This window comes from Phocoena sinus, chromosome 3, assembly GCF_008692025.1.
Source record: "Phocoena sinus isolate mPhoSin1 chromosome 3, mPhoSin1.pri, whole genome shotgun sequence".
NCBI lineage: Eukaryota > Metazoa > Chordata > Mammalia > Artiodactyla > Phocoenidae > Phocoena > Phocoena sinus.
Genome location: NC_045765.1, coordinates 115,902,371 through 115,926,277, shown reverse-complemented (window position 1 = coordinate 115,926,277; position 23,907 = coordinate 115,902,371). Strand labels below are relative to the sequence as shown.

Here is a 23,907-nt window from a genome sequence, read left to right as displayed (position 1 = left end):
CTAGTTTCTGAAAGCCAGGTGCATATCTCTACCCTGTGCTGTCAAAGGCCAACCAAAAGTACTGGTTAATGTTTAGCTTGGCCCGTTGGGTTTCCAATGTTCATTGCTTCTGGGGCAGAGAAACCAGGTTACTTTCCTCATTTCTTTATTATTTCTTGCACCTCTTCTTCCCTTTCTTCTCCCTCTCCTCCTTCTTCCTCCTTTCCCTATTCCTTTTTTCTTTTTTTTTTTTTTCATTCTGAAAGAAGGTAGTTAGGGTAACTAGGTAATTTTCACTGGGGCAGTTACCAGCATACTGATATCCTAAAGCCTTCTTATAGTGATGTGACATTTTTGGAGAAGAAATTTCTTGGGGCACTTTGGTAACTAGATTTCCCCTGGAGAGGTTCATGAGGGATGAGTCTTTCTGTACCATAAGGTGCCCGACTGTCTGGACCACCAACTTTTATTCTTATGAAGCTATTGCTGAACAAAAGCGTTTGTATAGTTGGGTGCAATAATATTTATTTACTTCTAGATATAAATCTTAAAAAATAATCACTAAGTATTATCAGTTCTACCCAGGAAAAACTGATTTTTAGAATCTAAAGTCTGTAGGAAAAAAAATAAATTCTGTAGGAACTTAGCATTTTTGTTAACAAAATTTGATGTAGCAAAAATGAACTTTTTAGGCCTTTTACCACAAGCCATCATCCCCATAAAAATCAGTATTATCCAGCATTTAAGTGCCTGAAAGCAGAATTTAAAGGCGTTAATGCTCCAATAGTTTAACTAAGTAATGACTGATTTCATGGGAATTGCCACTGCAATAAATCAGGAGTAACAGTCTGTACCAGAAGGACTGATCTATTTCTAAACTGGACATTTATTAGACTGAACTGCTCTTAAAATTCTGCTTTTTTTTTTCCTGGAAGGTTAATTATTCACATTTTAATATTAGAACAAAGGGTAGATTATCACCACTTTATTCTGTTATTTGCTTAAAATGATTAAGCTGAAACTTCTAGGTAGAATTAAACACGTGTCCTCATATATAATCAAGAGCATTTTTAATGGCTCAAAGCTAGGGTTTGTAACTGGTCATTTTACTTTTATATGCTAGTAAACTTAAATGGCAGTTGTTAGCAATGCTTAGGTATAAGTTGGACCTTCTGGTTGGGGAAGTCTGCCTTACCTCCATCAGTCTCCACAGTATTCAGCCAAGTGGGAACAGACGAAGCCACAACAATGAAAGGGGTCCACAAGCGTGAGATGTTTATTGCAGAACTGAATCGTGGGCAGCTGAGCTGGGACGAATCATTTAGTCATACGAAGATGCATTCTTTGCCTATCAAGGTTCTGGCAAAGGATGGTAGCTTCTGAAAACCCATCTGGTGGTCTGCTGCTTATTTTCTTTATATGTGTTAAATTTTTTTTGATGTGAAATTAATCGTATAAGATTAACCATTTTAAGGTGAACGATCAGTGGCATTCGTTAAATTTACAACGTTGTACAGCCACCACCTCGATCAAATTCCAAAATATTTTCATCACCCCCAATAAAACCCCATACCTAGTACGTAGTCACTCCCCACTCCCTCCCTCCTCCCTACCTCCTGGCAACCACCAATCTGCTTCTGTCTCTGTAGATTTACCTTTTCTGGGTATTTCATATAAGTCATATCATACAATATGTGAACTTTTGTGTCTGCCTTTCATTTAGCATGCTGTTTTAGAGATTCATCTACGTTGTAATGTGTATCAGTACTTCATTCCTTTCTGGAGCTGAATAATATTCCACGTATGTATGTACCACAGTGTATTCACGATGGGCATTTGGGTTGTGTCAGCCTTCTGGCTGTAGTGAGACACGTGCTTTTTTTAAAGCAGCTATTTTTTTTTTTAAATAATACAATTTAATACTCAAGCTGCTGAAGAATTTAGGAAAAGAAAAAGATCCAGTGACCTCAAAGTGTCTCTAGAGGCTAGTTCATCATCACATCAGACTTTTTGACTAAAACCTCCCTGTAACTCACAGAGACTTGAGGCCGTCTCCCTCCTCTGCCCTGCAGGCTGTAGCCCTGGCACCAAGGACACAGAGGGCACATAACTGTTCCCATGTCTGTCTCCTCTACTCGACTGTGAGCTCACTGAGAGCAGGCCATGTCAGATGTTTCTTATGATATCCAGAATCTGCTCCTAAGAAGGCCCTCAGGGAGAAGCAGGAAGGAATCCAGCCCTAACTCCAATCATTTCCATCTGTGGGGCAGGTGAAAGATCTCAAGAGAAGGGAAAGCTGTTTCTACCAGCAGCCTCTTACCCCAAGTTCCAGCTGCTTACCAGTCACACCCTTTGTATCAATTATACTCTCTGCAGCTTTAGCCACTGCACTATTCAAAGATTCACTGCCAACTTTGTTCATTCTCCTGGAGTTCAGAGCCCGCTCCTGTTTGGTGGTACCAAAGGCTTCAATGCAAGAATCCGTCCTTTCTCTAAAAGATTTGGTGTGACTCTCTAGTGTCAATTCACTCTGAACTGATTCATCGGAAAACAGCGGCTGCATGTTGAACAATTGAGCATCATATACTTCCATTTGGCCAGAGGTCTTGTTCAAAATTCCCACAAAGTACCTGCAGAGAGTGTTGCATTTCAGGGCTCCAGTCCCAAATAGTTAATAGTGTAGCTATTAACATTCATGTACAAGTATTTGTTGGAGTACCTGTTTTCAACTCTTATGGGTACATACCTAGAAACGGAATTGCTGGATCATACGTGAACTTTAAGTTTTTGAGGAACTGAACACTGTTTTCCACAGAGGCTCCACCTTTTTATATCCCCACCAGCCCTGTACAAAAGTTCAATTCTTCCACATCCTCACCACCACTTATTTTCTGTTATTATTATTGTCACCTGAGTACAAAGTGGTATCTCATTATGGTTTTGATTTCAATTTCCCTAATGACTGATAATGTTGAGCATCTTTTCATGTATTGTTTTGAACACCAAACGTTGTCAGGAGCATAAGAAATCTTACTCCAGATTTTCCTCCTGTGGCATTGGGAGGTATGAAAACAGTGATGCGGTCAGCAACTTCAGGTGGAACTACCCACGCCAGGTACTACCATGCTGCCTCTACACTATGAAAACCACTTCTTGTGATATCTTTGTCCTCCCCTGGAAATCAGTTAAGTGGACTAACCCAATCAACAAATTCTAATGAAACTGAAGGGACAAGGTAAGGTCCCTTTGGTATTTCTATGAGCTATGGAGGAATGGGCAGGCCAATGAACAATTTTCAGAGGATGAAAGCTGAGGGGGAAGGTAAGTATGTGTTCATCCAATTTCCATCTGAAAAGTTGGAGTGGGGTGAGGAGAAGGGCATTTAAAGTTGGCCTCTTTAACACTATCCCTATCAAATTACCCATGACATTTTTCACAGAACTAGAACATATAATCCTAAAATTCATATGGAACCATAAAAGACCCAGAATTGCCAAAGCAATCCTGAAGAAAAAGAACAAAGCAGGATGCATAACCCTCCCAGGTTCCAGACAATACTACAAAGCTACAGTAATCAAAACAGTATGGTATTGGCACAAAGAAAGACATATGGATCAATGGAACAGAATAGAGAGCCCAGAAATAAACCCATACACCTAAGGTCAATTAATCTTCTACAAAGCAGGCAAGATTATACAATGGGAAAAAGATAGTCTCTTCAGTAATGGTGTTGGGAAAGCTGGACAGCTGCCTGTAAATCAATGAAGTTAGAACACTCCCTCACGCCATACACAAAAATAAACTCAAAATGGCTTAAAGACTTAAACATAAGATATGACACCATAAAACTCCTAGAAGAGAACATAGGCAAAACACAGTCTGACATAAATCATAGCAATGTTTTCTTAGGTCAGTCTCCCAAGGAAATAGAAATAAAAACAAAAATAAACAAATGGGACCTAATCAAACTTACAAGCTTTTGCACAGCAAAGGAAACCATAAACAAAATGAAAACACAACCTGAAGAATGGGAGAAAATATTTGCAAACAATGAGACCGACAAGGGCTTAATTTCCAAAATATACAAACAGCTCATACAACTCAACAACAAAAAAACAAACAACCCAACCCAAAAATGGGCAGAACACCTAAATAGACATTTCTCCAAAGAAGAAATACAGATGGCCAGTAGGCACATGAAAAGATGCTCAACATTGCTAATTATTAGAGAAATGCAAATCAAAACTACAATGAGGTACCTCTTCCCACCAGTCAGGATGGCCATCATCAAGAAGTCTACAAATAACAAATGCTGGAGAGGGTGTGGAGAAAAGGGAACCCTCCTGCACTATTGGTGGGAATGTAAGTTGGTGCTCTCACTGTGGAAAACAGTATGGAGGTTCCTCTGAAAACTAAAAATAGAATTACCATATGATCCAGCAATCCCACTCCTGGTCATATATCCAGACAAAACTATAATTCAAAAAGATACATGCACCCCTGTGTTCATAGCAGCACTATTCACCATAGCCAAGACATGGAAACAACCTAAATGTCCATCAACAGATGAATGGATAAAGAAGATGTGGTGAATATATACAATGGAATACTACTCAGCCATAAAGAAGAATGAAATAATGCCATTTGCAGCAACATGGATGCAACCAGAGATTATCATACTAAGTGAAGTAAGTCAGAAAGAGAAAGACAAATACCATATGATATCACTTATATGTGGAATCTAAAATATGACACAAATGAACCTATCTATGCAACAGAAACAGAATCACGGATGTAGAGAACACACTGGTGGTTGCCAAGGGGGAGGGGGTTGGGGGAGGGATGAAGTGGGAGGTTGGTGTTAGCAGATGTAAGCTTTTATGTATAGAATGGATACACAACAAGGTCCTACTGTATAGCAGAGAGAACTATATTCAATATCCTATGATAAACCATAATGGAAAAGAATATTAAAGAAAGAATGTGTACATATGTATAACTGAATCACTTTGCTATACAGCAGTCGTTAACACATTATAAATCAACTGTACTTCAATTTTTAAAAAATTAAAAAACAAAAGTTAAGGTGGGCTCTGTGACAACCTTGTGTGATGTGACTGTTGGCCTTCTAGTTAATATGTAGAGGACTGAGGCCATGTGAGTGGTGGATTTCTCCTGAAGGGGGTCATTATTCCAGGGAAGGTCACAGGAAAGGAATGCATCCAGAGATAGGAAGTAGACCTCAGAAGGCAGCCTTAGGTGGGCAGAAGAGAGATGGTAGTTTGGTTGGAACTGCAAGGATCCATGATGATAAGAATCAAGATGATTGTTGAAAAAGTTAAATTCCTGAGTCCCATTTCAGACTGGACTAATCTCCAGGGGGGTAAAGTTTATTGTCTGCGAATCTGGGAAACACTTCCTGTGAGGACAACAGAGGGAAACTGGAGGCAGCACCTTGTGGGCTAGATTATCTGGGGTTATGAGCTCCTTGTTTGTGACTTCAAGGCCTTCTGGAGGGTCCTGTTTACACATCCCAGCCTGTGCTAAAGGTCTTTGAGGAGTAGGATGTGGGTCCCCAGTTAGACCCCAGTGCTGATGGGGGCTTCACACAAATGCCCAGTGCTAGCCTTCTAGGCAACTCTGCACGTGATTCATGAGAGAGCCCCAAGGGAGTGTGGAAACAAAGGCAGGGTCATGTCACCTGCCCTTTCCTCCTGTATTTCCAGACTGGGGAAATTTGGACTCATTTTTTAAGGAAGGCATGGTTTTGTGTTGGAAGAGGTCAACGGCTACATGTCTACAACTGGAAGCATCAAAGACATTTATCAGGATAAGGCAGAGTAGAGGAAAACACTAGCGGGGTTGAAATGGAAAATGCTTGAGATTGTCCAAGTGGGCAGAAGTTTGAAAACTGCCTCAGACAGGGCCCCTTCCTCTCAGTGCCTTCCAGCCCCTGATGGACCAGTCAGTGTGGTGGGCTGGGCTCTGCCAGCTGCCACCCTGGACACAGGAAACGCAGATCCCTGAGCCTCTGGTGTAGAAGCTTCTCCAAAGGAAAGAGAGGTCGGGAAGCACACTGAGAGGGTGGTGAGTGGGCTGGAGGGGTGAAATGTCCTCTCACTGTTAGTGGGCAACCATGCATGGTTGGGCTGCTTCATGCCATGAGCCCTCCTGGGGTATTGCATACCTGGAATTCCTGGAGTATCATGCATGCTGCCACCAATCTGAGTACCCCAACAGGAACAAAGGGGATGATATGGATGCAGCTTTCGCCGCTAGTAGGGAATGCTTTGGCGGGGGTGGGGGTGGGGCGGAGATTCTTGCTGAGCGAAGCATGGGACTGCTTGGAGAGGCTCTCTGTGTCTTGCTTCACTCAGCAGGGTGCCCAGCCCTCTGGTTGGGTGTAGCCAATGCTGGGAGTGCAGGGTGACTTCATGCCCTCACTCCCGGATGGGGCAGGGTGGCAGACAGCAACCTGATGAGGAAGGCAGTTAGTTAGGCGGTGATTTAACTGCTCTGCATGTTCTCCTGGAGGCCGCTCAGGCCTGAAGGTGCGGAAGCTGGGTAGGCCAGTTTGGTGGGCGTGGATGAGCCACCACTGCTGTCCTGTGCCAAATCACTCGTAAGACATTTCCTTAAAGGCCTCTGAATGAGTGAGGAGTCCTGCCTACAGGTGCTGGGTGGCCAAATGGCTTATTTATTAGGAGTTTTCACAAAGGCAGAGGCCTGTCTCTTCCACAGGATGGAGAGGCTTGGGGAGGTCCTGGTCTCTACAAGGGCTATGATTCTTCCTCAAGCTCAGGGTCCTCCTGGTGGCCCAGACCGCATGTAGGAAGTAATCACTTCCCCATCTGTCAGGTCTCCCAGGCCCCACCAGACACTCTCTGGTGCTCCTGCCTTCCTTCGGGCCTTTAGGTGCTAAGTTGCTCCAAGATTTCCTTCCTCAGGCCCTGAAGCCCTGCTCTCTCAGCCCTTTTTGTCCAGCTGGAGTTATCCCATAGGAGTCTGCAGGGTGGGAACCAGAGCACAGCTCTGCAGGTGCCAGACCAGGCTGAGCTGCTTTCCCGCTGCCACTCCATGAACACTAACAGTTGTTTGCAATCCACGGGTGGAATCTGACAGAGCCTGATGTCCTTCAAAGGGTCTGTGTCCTTCATGGCTGTGTGCTAGGGCGGGAACTTCACACCTGGTTAGACGTGTGTGGCCTTGGGCAGGTCGCTGCACTGCTCCTGTCCTAGCGCATCTCTGGGGTGCCCTTCTGCTCTGGAAAAAAGCCAGAATTGCAGTCCAGCTTCTATAAGGGTCTCCTCTTTCCATAGTAGGTTGCTGGCTTTGGAATTCTTTCTCTGTTTGAATTATAATTCAATACTACTACCATTAAAACTACTAAGTAGGGCTTCCCTGGTGGCGCAGTGGTTGAGAGTCCGCCTGCCGATGCAGGGGACACGGGTTCGTGCCCCGGTCCGGGAAGATCCCACATGCCGCAGAGCAGCTGGGCCTGTGAGCCATGGCCGCTGAGCCTGCGCGTCTGGAGCCTGTGCTCTGCAACTGGAGAGGCCACAACAGTGAGAGGCCGGTGTACCACAAAAAAAACAAAAACAAAAACTACTAAGTAAAGTAAAAGATTTTTTGAAGTTTTTAGATCCTTAAAATATATCTCACTTAAGCACATATGTAAACTTAAAGTACTGTGTTGAAAGTCATTTAGATAGTTTTCTTTGCTTTTATGTTACTGATTTGATATACAATTAGGGTCATTTATTCCCGTTAATATTCAGTATTAAGATTAATTTTAATTTAATTTTTGAACACATAAAACATATACTATTTGAAACGATGTGCTAAAAAAGTCTTGGTTCTACCCCTTTCTTATCTACCCTGTTCCATCCACCCCTTCTAGGTCATCATTATTTTGATTAGGTTCAGGTATATATTTCCAGTGTTTCTTTGTTGATATATATTTGTATATATATGTATATATATGTATATATACATACACGTGTATATATATACATATATACACATATATATCTACATATATATCTATGTACATACATATATACAATCTATATTTACATATAATACGTATGCTAATATATGGTATATAGTATGCTAATATATTACAATATATACTAATATATAGCATATAATATATATTATATATACTAATATATAGTATTTTATATATCTATTTATTTATTTATATACTAATATATGTTCCTAAGTAAACACCATTTTTACTGTCACTACACACCCAGTAAAATGGAAAAAAGTAAAAAGATTGATAATATTAAGCACTGGTGAGGATATGGAGAAATTACTCATATATTCCTCATAAGAATGTAAAATGTTATAAACACTTTATAACAAACTGCCAAACTGTTTTCCAAAGTTACACATATACTGACTGTATGACGCAGCAATTTTACATCTAGATTTTTACCCAACAGAAATGAAAACATATGTCCACAAAAAGAGTTGTATATGAATGTTCATAGTAGCTTGAATCACAATAGCTTAAAACTGGAAACAATCCAGTTCATCAGTGGGTGAATGGATAAACAAACTGGTATATTCATACAATGGAATATTACTCATCAATAAAAAGGAACAAACTACTCATATATGCAAAAAGACAAATGAATCTCAAAAATATGCTGATCAGGGGGAAACCTTCAAGATGGCAGAAGAGTAAGAGGCGGAGATCACCCTCCTCCCCACAGATACATCAGAAATACATCAACATGTGGAACAACTCCTACAGAACACCTACTGAATGCTGGCAGAAGACCTCAGACCTCCCAAAAGGCAAGAAACTCCCCACGTACCTGAGTAGGGCAAAAGAAAAAAGAAAAAACAGAGACAAAAGAATAGGGACGGGACCTGCACCAGCAGGAGGGAGCCGTGAAGGAGGAAAGGTCTCCACACACTAGGAAGGCGCTTCGCGGGCGGAGACTGCAGGGGACGGAGCGGGAAAGCTTTGGAGCCGCAGAGGAGAGCGCAGCAACAGGGGTGCAGAGGGCGAAGCTGAGAGATTCCCGCACAGAGGATCGGTGCCGACCGGCACTCACCAGCCCGAGGGCCTTGTCTGCTCACCCGCCGGGGCGGGCGGGAGCTGCGAGCTGAGGCTCGGGCTTAGGTCGGACCCCAGGGAGAGGACTGACGGTGTGAACACAGCCTGAAGGGGACTAGTGCACCACAGCTAGCCAGCAGGAAGTCCGGGAGAAAGTCTGGACCCGCCTAAGAGGTAAGAGACCATTGTCTCGGGGGGCACGAGGAGAGGAGATTCAGAGCACCGCCTAAAGGAGCTCCAGAGACGGGCGTGAGCCGCGGCTATCAGCGCGGACCCCATAGACGGGCATGAGACGCTAAGGCTGCTGCTGCAACCACCAAGAAGCCTGTGTGTGAGCACAGATCACTGTCCACACCTCCCTTCCAGGGAGCCTGTGCAGCCCGCCACTGACAGGTTCCCGGGATCCAGGGACAACTTCTCCGTGAGAACACACGGCGCGCCTCAGGCTGGTGCAACGTCACATCGGCCTCTGCCACCGCAGGCTCACCCCGCATCCGTACCCCTCCCTCCCCCTGGCCTGAGTGAGCCAGAGCCCCCGAATCAGCTGCTCCTTTAACCCCGTCCTGTCTGAGCGGGAACAGACACCCTCAGGCGATGTACACGCAGAGGCGGGGCCAAATCCAAAGCTGAACCCCAGGAGCTGTGCGAACAAAGAAGAGAAAGGGAAATCTCTCCCAGCAGCCCCAGGAGCAGCGGATTAAATCTGCACAATCAACTTCATGTACCCTGCATCTGTGGAATACCTGAATAGACAACTAATCATCCCAAATTGAGGTGGTGGACTTTGGGAGCAATGATACATATTTTTTTCCTTTTTCCCTTTTTGTGAGTGTGTATGTGTATGCTTCTGTGTGTGATCTTTTTTAAATTTATTTTGGCCGCGTTGCTGCGCACGGGCTTTTCTCTAGTTGCCGTGAGCGGGGGCTACTCTTCGTTGCAGTGTATGGGCTTCTCGTTGCAGTGGCTTCTCTTGTTGTAGAGCACGGGCTCTAGGCACACAGGCTTCAGTAGTTGTGGCACATGGGCTCAGTAGTTGTGGCTTGTGGGATCTAGAGCGCAGGCTCAGTAGTTGTGGCACACGGGCTTAGTTGCTCCGTGGCATGTGGGATCTTCCCGGACCAGGATTAGAACCCGTGTCTCCTGCATTGGCAGGCGGATTCTTAACCACTGTGCCACCAGGGAAGCCCCTGTGTGTGATTTTGTCTGTATACCTTTGCTTTTACCATTTGTCCTAATGTTCTTTCCTTTTTTGTTTGTTTTTTTGGTTTTTCTTTTTAGTATACTTTTTAGCACTTGTTATCATTGGTGGATTTGTTTTTTGGTTTGGTTGCTCTCTCCTTTCTTTCTTTTTTTATAACTTTTTTTAATAATTATTTTTTATTTTAATAACTTTATTTTATTTTTTCTTTCTTTCTTCATTTTTTCTCCCTTTTCTTCTGAGCCATGTGGCTGACAGGGTCTTGGTGCTCCAGCCGGATGTCAGGTCTGTGCCTCTGAGGAGAGAGAGCCGAGTTCAGGACATTGGTCCACCAGAGACCTCCCAGCTCTATGTAATATCAAAAGGCGAAAGCTCTCCCAGACATCTCCATCTCAACGCTAAGACCCAGCTCCACTCAACGACCAGCAAGCTACAGTGCTGTACACCCTATGCCAAACAACTAGCAAGACAGGAAGACAACCCCACCCCTTAGCAGAGAGGCTGCCTAAAATCATCATAAGGTCACAGACACCCCAAAACACACCACTGGACGCAGACTTACCCACCAGAAAAATCCAGCCTCATCCACCAGAACACAGGCACTAGTCCCCTCCACCAGGAAGCCTACACAACCCACTGAAACAACCTTAGCCACCGGGGGCAGACATCAAAAACAACAGGAACTACGAACCTGTAGCCTGTGAAATGGAGAACCCAAACACAGTAAGTTAAGCAAAATGAGAAGACAGAGAAACACACAGCAGATGAAGGAGCATGGTAAAAACCCACCAGACCAAGCAAATGAAGAGAAAATAGGCAGTCTACCTGAAAAAGAATTCAGAGTAATGATAGTAAAGATGATCCAAAATCTTGGAAATAGAATGGAGAAAATACAAGAAACATTTAACAAGGACCTAGAAGAACAAAAGAGCAAACAAGCAATGATGAACAACACAGTAAATGAAATTAAAAATTCTCTAGAAGGAATCAATAGCAGAATAACTGAAGCAGAAGAACGGATACGTAACATGGAAGATAAAATACTGCAAATGACTACTGCAGAACACAATAAGAAAAAAGAATGAAAAGAATTGAGGACAGTCTCAGAGACCTCTGTGACCACATTAAATGCACCAACATTCGAATTATAGGGGTCTCAGAAGAAGAAGAGAAAAAGAAAGGGACTGAGAAAATATTTGAAGAGATTATAGTTGAAAACTTCCTTAATATGGGAAAGGAAATAGTTAATCAAGTCCAGGAAGCACAGAGAGTCCCATACAGGATAAATCCAAGGAGAAACACACCAAGACACATATTAATCAAACTATCAAGAATTAAATACAAAGAAAAAATATTAAAAACAGCAAGGGAAAAACAACAAATAACATACAAGGGAATCCCCATAAGGTTAACAGCTGATCTTTCAGCAGAAACTCTGCAAGCCAGAAGGGAGTGGCAGGACATATTTAAAGTGATGAAAAGGAAGAACCTACAACCAAGATTACTCTACCCAGCAAGAATCTCATTCAGATTCAACAGAGGAATTAAAACCTTTACAGACAAGCAAAAGCTAAGAGAATTCAGCACCACCAAACCAGCTTTACAACAAATGCTAAAGGAACTTCTCTAAGCAGGAAACAAAAGAGAAGGAAAAGACCTACAATAATAAACTCAATATAATTAAGAAAATGATAATAGGAACATACATATCGATAATTACCTTAAATGTAAATGGATTAAGTGCTCCAACCAAAAGACATAGATTAGCTGAATGGATACAAAAACAAGACCCGTAGATATGCTGTCTACAAGAGACCCACTTCAGACCTAGGGACACATACAGACTGAAAGTGAGGGGATGGAAAAAGATATTCCATGCAAATGGAAATCAAAAGAAAGCTGGAGTAGCAATTCTCATATCAGACAACAGACTTTAAAATAAAGACTATTACAAGAGACAAAGAAGGACACTACATAATGATCAAGGGATCAATCTAAGAAGAAGATATAACAATTGTAAATATTTATGCACCCAACATAGGAGTACCTCAATACCTAAGGCAAATGCTGACAGCCATAAGGGGAAAATGACAGAAGCACAATAATAGTGGGGGACTTTAACACCCCACTTTCATCAATGGACAGATCATCCAAAATGAAAATAAATAAGGAAACACAAGCTTTAAATGATACATTAAACAAGATGTACTTAATTGATATTTATAGGACATTCCATCCAAAAACAACAGAATACACTTTCTTCTCAAGTGCTCATGGAACGTTCTCCAGGATAGATCATACCTTGGGTCACAAATCAAGCCTTGGTGAATTTAAGAAAATTAAAATCATATCAAGTATCTTTTCTGACCACAATGCTATGAGACTAGATATCAATTACAGGAAAACTGTAAAAACTACAAATACATGGAGGCTAAACAATACACTACTTAATAACCAAGAGATCACTGAAGAAATCAAAGAGGAAATTAAAAAATACCTAGAAACAAATGACAATGAAAACACAACGACCCAAGGCCTATGGGATGCAGCAAAAGCAGTTCTAAGAGGGAAGTTTATAGCAATACAATCCTACCTGAAGAAACAAGAAACATCTCAAATAAACAACCTTACCTTACAATTCGAGAAAGACGAAAAAAAAAACCCCAGTTAGGAGAAGGAAAGAAATCATAAAGATCAGATCAGAAATAAATGAAAAAGAAATGAAGGAAACAATAGCAAAGATCAATAAAACTAAAAGCTGGTTCTTTGAGAAGATAAACAAAATTAATAATTCATTAGCCAGACTAATCATGAAAAAAAGGGAGAAGACTCACATCAATAGAGTTAGAAATGAAAAAGCAGAAGTAACAACTGACACTGCAGAAATACAAAAGATCATGAGAGATTACTACAAGCAACTCTATGCCAATAAAATGGACAACCTGGAAGAAATGGACAAATTCTTAGAAAAGCACAACCTTCTGACACTGAATCAGGAAGAAATAGAAAATATAAACAGACCAATCACAAGCACTGAAATTCAGACTGTGATTTAAAATTTTCCAACAAACAAAAGCCCAGGACCAGATGGCTTCACAGGTGAATTCTGTCAAACGTTTAGAGAAGAGCTAACACCTATCCTTCTCAAACTCTTCCAAAATATAGCAGAGGGAGGAATATTCCCAAACTCATTCTATGAGGCCACCATCACCCTGATACCAAAACCAGACAAAGATGTTCACAAAGAAAGAAAACTACAGGCCAATATCACTGATGAACATAGACGCAAAAATTCTCAACAAAATACTAGCAAACAGAATCCAACAGCACATTAAAAGGATCATACACCATGATCAAGTGGAGTTTATCCCAGGAATGCAAGGATTCTTCAATATACTCAAAGCAATCAATGTGATACACCATATTTTTTTTTTTTTTTTTTTTTATAAATTTATTTATTCATTTATTTATTTTTGGCTGTGTTGGGTCTTCGTTTCTGTGCGAGGGCTTTCTCTAGTTGTGGCAAGCGGGGGCCACTCTTCATCGCGGTGCGCGGGCCTCTCACTGTCGCGGCCTCTCTTGCTGCGGAGCACAGGCTCCAGACGCGCAGAGCTCAGTATTTGTAGCTCACGGGCCCAGCTGCTCCGTGGCACGTGGGATCTTCCCAGACCAGGGCTTGAACCCGTGTCCCCTGCATTGGCAGGCAGACTCTCAACCACTGCGCCACCAGGGAAGCCCGATACACCATATTAACAAATTGAAGAATAAAAACCATATGATCATCTCAATAGATGCAGGAAAACCTTTTGACAAAATTCAACACCCATTTATGATAAAAACTCTCCAGAAAGTAGGCATAGAGGGAACCTATCTCAACATAATAAAGGCCATATATGACAAACCCACAGCCAACATTGTTCTCAATGGTGAAAAACTGAAACCAGTTCCACTAAGATCATGAACAAGACAAGGTTGCCCACTCTTACCACTGTTATTCAACATAGTTTTGGAAGTTTTAGCCACAGCAATCAGGGAAGAAAAAGAAATAAAAGGAATCCAAATCCAAAAAAGAAGTAAAGCTGTCACTGTTTGAAGACGACATCATACTATACATAGAGAATCCTAAAGAGTCTATGAGAAAACTACTAGAGCTAATCAATGATTTTGGTAGGGCTTCCCTGGTGGCGCAGTGGTTGAGAGTCTGCCTGCTAATGCAGGGGACACAGGTTCGAGCCCTGGTCTGGGAAGATCCCACATGCCGTGGAGCAACTAGGCCTGTGAGCCACAACTACTGAGCCTGCACGTCTGGAGCCTGTGCTCCACAACAAGAGAGGCCGCAATAGTGAGAGGCCCGCGCAGCGCAATGAAGAGTAGGCCCCGCTTGCCACAACTAGAGAAAGCCCTCGCACAGAAATGAAGACCCAATACAGCCATAAATAAATAAATTAATAAACTCCTACCCCCAACATCTTCAAAAAAAAAAAAAAATGAATTTGGTAAAGTAACAGGAATCAAAATTAATGCACAGAAATCTCTTGCATTCCTATACACTAATGATGTAAAATCTGAAAGAGAAATTAAGGAAACTCTCCCATTTACCATTGCAACAAAAAGAATAAAATACCTAGGAATAAACCTACCTAATGAGACAAAAGACCTGTATGCAGAAAACTATAAGACACTGATGAAAGAAATTAAAGATGATACAAATAGATGGAGAGATATATCATGTTCTTGGATTGGAAGAATCAACATTGTGAAAATGACTATATGACCCAAAGCAATCTACAGATTCAGTGCAATCCCTATCAAACTACCAATGGCATTTTTCACAGAACTAGAACAAAAAATTCCACAATTTGTATGGAAACACAAAAGACCCCGAATAGCCAAAGCAATCTTGAGAAAGAAAAACGGAGCTGGAGGAATCAGGCTCCTGGACTTCAGACTATACTACAAAGCTACAGTAATCAAGACAATATGGTACTGGCACAAAAACAGAAATACAGATCAATGGAACAGGATAGAAAGCCCAGAGATAAACCCATGCACATAAGGTCACCTTATTTTTGATAAAGGAGGCAAGAATATACAATGGAGAAAAGACAGCATCTTCAATAAGTGGTGCTGGGAAAACTGGACAGCTAAATGTAAAAGAATGAAATTGGAACACTCCCTAACACCATACACAAAAAGAAACTCAAAATGGATTAAAGACCTAAATGTAAGACCAGACACTATCAAACTCTTAGAGGAAAACATAGGCAGAACACTCTTTGACAAATCACAGCAAGATCTTTTTTGACCCACCTCCTAGAGAAATGGAAATAAAAATAAATAAATGAGACATAATGAAACTGAAAAGCTTTTGCACAGCAAAAGAAACCATAAAAAAGACAAAAAGACAACCCTCAGAATGGGAGAGAATATTTGCAAATGAAGCAACTGACAAAGGATTAATCTCCAAAATTGACAAGCAGCTCATGCAGCTCAATATCAAAAAAACAAACAACCCAACCCAAAAATGGGCAGAAGACCTAAATAGACATTTCTCCAAAAAAGACATACAGATTGCCAACAAACACATGAAAGAATGCTCAGCATCACTAATCATTAGAGAAATGCAAATCAAAACTACAATAAAGTATCACCTCACACCAGTCAGAATGGGCATCATCAAAAAATCTACAAACAACAAATTCTAGAGAGGGTGTGAAGAAAAGGGAACCCTCTTGCACTGTTGGTGGGAATGTAAATTGATACAGCTGCTATGGAGAACAGTATGGAGGTTCCTTAAAGAACTAAAAATAGAACTACCATACCACCCAGCAATCCCACTACTGGGCATATACCCTAAGAAAACCATAGTTCAAAAAAGTCATGTACCTGCAGATCTATTTACAATAGCCAGGACATGGAAGCAACCTAAGTGTCCATTGGCAGATGAATGGATAAAGAAGATGTGGCACATATATACAATGGAATATTACTTAGCCATAAAAAGAAACGAAATTGAGTTATTGGTAGTGAGGTGGATGGATCTAGAGTCTGTCATACAGAGTGAAGTAAGTCAGAAAGAGAAAAACAAATACCGTATGCTAACACATATATATGGAATCAAAAAAAAAAAGGTTCTGAAGAACCTAGGTGCAGGACAGGAATAAAGACATAGAGAATGGACTTGAGGACATGGGAAGGGGGAAGGGTAAGCTTGGATGAAGTGAGAGAGTGGCGTGGACATATATACACTACCAAACGTAAAATAGCTAGCTAGTGGGAAGCAGCCACATAGCACAGGGAAATCAGCTCGGTGCTTTGTGACCACCTAGAGGGGTGGGATAGGGAGGGTGGGAGGGAGACGCAAGAGGGAGGGGATATGGGGATATATGTATATGTATAGCTGATTCACTTTGTTATAAAGCAGAAACTAACACACCATTGTAAAGCAATTATACTCTGATAAAGATATTAAAAAAAAAATGCTGGTCAGGGCTTCCCTGGGGGCACAGTGGTTGGGAGTCTGCCTGCCAGTGTGGGGGAAACAGGTTGGGGCCCTGGTCCAGGAGGATCCCACATGCTGTGGAGCAACTGGGCAGGTGTGCCACAGCTGCTGAGCCTGCGCTCTGGAGCCCGCAAGCCACAACTACTGAGTGCACATGCCACAACTACTGAGGCCCGCGCGCCTGGAGTCCATGCTCTGCAACAGGAGAGGCCACTGCAGCGAGAGGCCCGCACACCACAGTGAAGAGTGGCCCCCGATCGATGCAACTGGAGAGGGCCTGTGCACAGCAGCGAAGACCCAACACGGCCAAAAATGAATAAATCCATTCATTAAAAAATATATACTGATCAAAAGAAACCAGACACAAAAGAAATAAACTGTATTCTTGGATTTATGAAGTTCTTGACCAGCCAAAACTATCCATAGTGATAAAAATCAGACCAGTGGTCGCCTGGGGCAGGAGTTGAAGGGGTGATTGGTTGCAAAGGTGGCATGAGGGAACATTTTCTATATCTTGATTGTGGCGGTTGTTTTAAGAGTACATATAAATGTGTACATACACACGTGTATATTAAACTGAAACTGTACATTTAAAATGGGTGCATAAAAATGAATGTTAATTTTAGTTCAGTTAAAAAAAGTCTAATAGACTAAAGAAAAATAATAACCAAATGCACTGTGTGAATTCCAGCTGGATCCTGATTTGGTGAAAACACACCTATAAAAGATTTTTAAGATGACTGGGCAATTGTGAATATGGTCTGGCTATTAGATGATATTACAGAACGATTGTTGATAGTCTCAGGTGTGATAATGTTATTTTGGTTGGGTAGAATCATGTCCTTACTCTAAGGAGATGCATGCTGAAGTATTTAGGATTGAAATGTCATGATGTCTGCAACTTATTTCAAATGGTTCAATAAGAACAAAAACATGTACACAAATACACACAGAGAGATGAAACAAACCTGACAGATGTTAATACATGTTGAAAAGATGAAGGGCATATAGAGTTTCATTGTGCTTTCAACTTTTATGACTTTTCTACATTTCCCACCAACTTTCAATAATAATAATAATAGCTATTATTACTACTGTGGGAAGAAAAGTTAATGTTGAGGTGTTATGGCTTGCCCCAAAGTCTACAAATTCTTCTTTAGAGGACACTTATGAAGACATGGCTAGAGTCATAATTTTCTCCAAGTTCTTCTAAGTGCTTGTTTTTGAACAGAATCCCGGAAACGAAGAGCGTTACAAATACCTGATTGCAGCTCTGGTGGCTTTCCGGCTCTCTTGGTAGCTTGCTGGGGCAGGGAGGGTCTCGAAACAGTTGTGTCAGGGACACCCAGGCAGGGGCCACTTCTCTGCTGCCCTTGGTAGGAGGGAGGTGAATGGATGACTAGTTACCCTCCCTTCCCCCGCACTGTTGAACCCTTCTCTGAGCCTGCACAGGCGTTCCCCAGCTGAATCCTGCCAGCCAAACCAAGTCTCAGGGAAAACAAGACGCAGGTGGCAATGTTTGCTAAACTGAAAAGCAGGCTTACGCAGGCACCTTACAAAAGGCTACACACCCCTTACAAAAGGTTACATTTTGGCATTAAAATGTCTCTCTTCAGACCTCAAAATCACCAGTAGCCTGAGACAGTGCCCAGAGCCTTGGGCAGGTGAGGTCTTGGAGCTGGTGAGGGAAGGGTAGGAAATCTGGAAGTTCTCCCTTAGGAAGGCCCACCTTCAGCAAGTAGGGGGCGGAGCCAGGGAAGGGAGGAGTCTGATGGGGGGAACATGTGATAAACGTGGGAAATGTTACATGAGCGTTTCTGAGGTTAAGGGCTGAAAATAGTTCACTGGATTGGGGCTGCTGGGTGGGCTTGGGGCTCAGGGCCTTAGTAATTTCCTTAGGTAAGGGCTGGGGGGTAAGTTGAAGCGCGTAGAGATTGCCCAGGAAGGAGGGAAATGGGGACACAAGGTGCAAAGGATTCTTCAAGAAGGTGGGTGCAACACCGTGCTGCTTGTGGTAGAGGGCATGAAGTCGGAGAAAGGAGGAGAGGGTTTCAGTGTCTGGAGACCTGAGTATGCCCAGAGGCCGAGTGGAGAGACTGGGACAGAGGAAGTGGGATAGTTAAGAAAGCCAACGGTTAAGAATGAGATCATAACCCACGTGGAGGGCAGTTTAGCAAGAAGAGACTTCTCTGAGATGGAGGGAGAGAAAGAGGGGGCAAAGACGTGTGGGTGTTTTGAAGTCCTGGGTAGATACCAAGGCCACCCAGCCAGTTTACCCACTACACATTCTACTTTCATATCTTTAGAAATAAGAGTGACCTGACATAAATCACAGCAAGATCCTTTTTGACCCTTCTCCTAGAGAAATGGAAATAAAAACAAAAATAAACAAATGGGACCTAACGAAACTTAAAAGCTTTTGCACAGCAAAGGAAACCATAAACAAGACAAAAAGACAACCCTCAGAATGGGAGAGAATATTTGCAAATGAAGCAACTGACAAAGGATTAATCTCCAAAATTGACAAGCAGCTCATGCAGCTCAATATCAAAAAAACAAACAACCCAATCCAAAAATGGGCAGAAGACCTAAATAGACATTTCTCCAAAGAAGATATACAGATTGCCAACAAACACATGAAAGGATGCTCAACATCACTAATCATTAGAGAAATGCAAATCAAAACTACAATGAGGTATCACCTCACACGAGTCAGAATGGGCATCACCAAAAAATCTACAAACAATAAATGCTGGAGAGGGTGTGGAGGAAAGGGAACCCTGTTGCACTGTTGGTGGGAATGTAAATTGATACAGCCACTATGGAGAACAGTATGGAGGTTCCTTAAAGAACTAAAAATAGAACTACCATACCACCCAGCAATTCCACTACTGGGCATATACCCTAAGAAAACCATAATTCAGAAAGAGTCATGTACCACAATGTTCACTGCAGCTCTATTTACAATAGCCAGGACATGGAAGCAACCTAAGTGTCCACTGACAGATGAATGGATAAAGAAGATGTGGCACATATTTGCAATGGAATATTACTCAGCCATAAAAAGAAACAAAATTGAGTTTTTGGAGTGAGGTGGATCGACCTAGAGTCTGTCATACAGAGTGAAGTAAGTCAGAAAGAGAAAAACAAATACCGTATGCTAACACATATATATGGAATCTAAAAAAAAAGGTTCTGAAGAACCTAGGTGCAGGACAGGAATAAAGACACAGACATCAGAATGGACTTGCGGACACGGGAAGGGGGAAGGGTAAGCTGGGACGAAGTAAGAGAGTGGCGTGGACATATATACACTACCAAATGTAAAATAGCTAGCTAGTGGGAAGCAGCCACATAGCACAGGGAGATCAGCTCGGTGCTTTGTGACCACCTAGAGGGGTGGGATGGGGAGGGTGGGAGGGAGACGCAAGAGGGAGGGGATATGGGGATATATGTATATGTATAGCTGATTCACTTTGTTATAAAGCAGAAACTAACACACCATTGTAAAGCAATTATACTCTATTTAATAAAGATGTTTAAGAAAAAGAAAGAAGAGTGACGATGGTTACTAATACTGTACTGCACATTTGGAAGTTGCTAAGAGAGTAGATCTTAAAATTCACAAGAAAAACATTCTAACTATGTCTGACAACAGACGTTAACTAGACTTACTGTGGTGATCATTGTGCAATACATGCAAATATCAAGTTATGTTGTACACCTGAAACTAATATAATGTTCTGTGTCAGTTACACCTCAATTTAAAAAGAGAAAAAAAAGAACGGAAAACATAAACTTTATAAACAAATTTTATGTGTAGGTGTAGATCTAGTTAATTATAGTTAACTCAGGAAGAAAGTCAGACCGGAGGGGGGAATAAAGAAACAGACGATTGGGAGTCTGATACAATGAGGAAAGTCAGGTCAGGAAGTGATTGAAAGGCATGGAAAAAGTAGCAAAGCAGAAAAAGATACAAGGAAAGATCACATAAAAACCCACCAAGAGGTGGATAGTCAGGTCAGGCACACAGACCCCTCTGAAGGAAGCCCACTAGGAGTGTCCCTCTAAGTGAATTGCTGTTGCTTTTTTGCATCTCTAGGGGGAAGTCACATGGCCTGCAGTTGACTCAGGTATTCTGTCCATCTGCTTTAAAAATGTTTCTCAGGCTTCCCTGGTGGTGTAGTGGTTGAGAGTCCGCCTGCCGATGCAGGGGATACGGGTTCGTGCCCCGGTCCGGGAAGATCCCACATGCCGTGGAGCGGCTAGGCCCGTGAGCCATGGCCGCTGAGCCTGCGCGTCTGGAGCCTGTGCTCCGCAACGGGAGAGGCCACAACAGTGAGAGGCCTGCGTACCGCAAAAAAAAAAAAAAAAAAAAAAGTTTCTCACTTGGCTTGGATCCATTCTCTCTGGAAAGAGACTGGCAAAACAGGTAGGTCAAATTTCATTTTACAAACATGGATTGCAAAGCATCATCTTAGTGCCCATACAGATAGAACAATGAATAAAAGAGGCTCTGTCCCTGCAGCAAAACGGTTCAGGCCTCAGGCTGTGAAGTGGAATGCAGCAGTGAGCCTGCTATCAGAAGGGTCATAGCCGGTAGGCTTGGAGGCAGGTTTGGGGCTCAGAGGTAGTGATGACCTGGAGGGAGGTTCTTTATCGTACACACTGGACTGGGCTTTTCCTGCCTAAAGACGGGGCCAACTTAAGGCTAAAGAGGCCTGCAGGGGCTCTTGTCATCCTTACAGCCATTTACCATTAGCGGTCCGGTGGTGACTGCCGTAGGTAACAATGGTTGTATTATCCATATTTGGGGCTATAATCCGCTTCCTTCCAGAAATACACAAATGAGGGAAATAATATTGCCCCCTTGGAGTTAAACCCCCCTCAAATCCACTCAACACATACAGGATGGAACCGAGAGAAGCACATTTACCGGAGGAGGTGTGCCAGAGAACAATGCATGCATCCCAAGAGTGTGTGTCTTTTACATGTTGTTCCCTTTGCTGGAATGCCCTTCCCTGCATCTCTAGCTACCAAAACACTACCACCCCATGTAGCATTCTCTAGCCTCTAGAAGTATGTGTTTGACTTTGTTGTAGTCCATATTTTATTCCATCTTGGAGTAGAGTTTGTGGTTACATGTAAGTCTTCCTTACTATAGTACAAACTCCTTGACCATAGGAAACAGGTCTTGCTCCACACTCTCTGCATATCATGGGTGGTCAATAAACGTTGTTAAATGAGAAACTGAGTGAATATGGGATGACCCCTCACTATGCATTGAAAGGTCTGGAGGCCAGTCCCAGTACTGCACATTCCTAGAAAGAATGCATTCCTACTAGTAGCCAATCACAAAAAAATCACACATTGATTTCAATCCATAGTATACTATTGTTACTTACTTGCCCGAGGAAAGGTCTGTCCTAGGTTGGGATGCGCCGAAACAGCCTTAAAGGGGGATTCTCGTCCTTGTGATATGTTGAGGAAGTGCTCTCAGGAGAAGAGGTGTGAGGAAAGAAGGAGATGGGAGGTGGTGCGGGGACACTAAGCGAGGATGCCGTCTCAGCCGGAGACCAGCGTCAGCCCGATCCCACGAAGCACAGGCGCATTAATTGTCCCGCTGGGCTGGTCTTCCATGAAGTAAGGAGACTGGCCTTTTGTACGCCCGTGTCAGCTTGACTTTGGCTGCGAGTTCCCTTGGGGGTGGGCGTGATCCTCTGGGAGAGAAGGCTCCCATTGGCCGGGGGCAGTTCTCTAGATTGGGAACAGTTGTGAGCTGTCGGCAACCACATTCACAGCAGGCTCGGCTAAGGAAATCTGGGCCAGAATTTTTAAGCCATTTACAGTGAATCTCTGGTGGTTTCCAGGAGCTCCCCTCCCCTAGTCTTCCTGTCTCTTTCCTTTTCTCTTCCTTGGCTAGCCCTACAAGGTCCTGGTTTCAACCGGCTGGTACCATGACTGATGGCACTGCAAGGGCCGCAGGGAATTCATGCAGCTGATGGTCCCTTGTGGCTCAGGTCAAGTTCTGTGGAGAGGCACGCCCACAGAGAAACAAACATTTCATCCACTAATACCGTTCACCTTTCATAGTTTAACCTTGAACTGTCCTTCAGCTGAGCGATCTCTTCCCACTAGTGGTGAAGAGGAGGGGGAATGCAGGGAACAGAGGAGATCAACAACCTCTTACTGCCACCCATGTAAAGACACCACCTTAGAATTTCCCCTATTTGGTGAAAGAGATATCGTTCCTGCAACTTTGCGACCCTAGTCAGGGTTCAATCTAAGCTGCTATAATAAGCAGACCCCAAGGTTGTTGAGCAAGACAGATGTGTATTTTTCTCTCACAAAACAGCCTGGAGGAAGCTGAGGGCTGGAGAGGTGGCTCTGCCCCATAAGGCTGTCTAGGGACCCGGGATCAGGAATGAGAGTTGCATTGCCATCCCTGATACGCAGCTTCACTGCACGGTCTGCAATGGCTGCCCCAGCTCTTGCTGTCATGTCTGCACTGCAGCCAGGGGAGGGGGAAAGGGCCAGAGGGGTCCCTTGCTTTTATTTGTTTGTTCATTCCTTAATTTATTCATTGTGGTAAAATACACATAACATAGAAATGATCTTTTTTTTTTTTTTTTTTTTTTTGCGGTACGCGGGCCTCTCACAGTTGTGGCCTCTCCAGTTGCAGAGCACAGGCTCCGGACGCGCAGGCTCAGCGGCCATGGCTCACGGGCCCAGCCGCTCCGCGGCATGTGGGATCTTCCCTGACCGGGGCACGAACCCGTGTCCCTGCGTCGGCAAGCGGACTCTCAACCACTGCGCCACCAGGGAAGCCCGAAATGATCATTTTTAAGTGCACAGTTCAGTGGCGTTAAGTACATTCACACTGTTGTACAACCATCACCGCTATCCAGCTCCAGAACTTCGCCTGTTTCTTTCACGGGCATGATCCTAACTTGGCATAGATCACTTCCACTCACCTCCTTTAGCCAGAAATTAGTCACATGGCTACACCTGCTGGGAGGCAGATGGAACTGAATGTATTCTCTAACCAGACGATTATGTGCTCAGCTGAAACTTGAAACTTCCTTGGTTAAAGGAAAAATGTGCAGCCCTACCGACCCCACTCTATTTCATCCTCCAAGAGGCTCTGCTCCTTCG

At 43.0% G+C, this 23,907-nt stretch overlaps 1 long non-coding RNA gene across 1 annotated transcript; it reads right to left on the bottom strand.

The window, feature by feature from the left end:
• Nucleotides 1-10,496: 10,496 nt before the first annotated feature.
• Nucleotides 10,497-23,368, bottom strand: LOC116750818. Its single transcript, XR_004349107.1, has 3 exons — nucleotides 22,158-23,368; nucleotides 18,014-18,124; nucleotides 10,497-10,545 (listed from the first exon to the last, which is right to left on the bottom strand). It is a non-coding gene; the product is annotated as an uncharacterized LOC116750818 (long non-coding RNA).
• Between the last annotated feature and the right edge of the window lie 539 nt (nucleotides 23,369-23,907).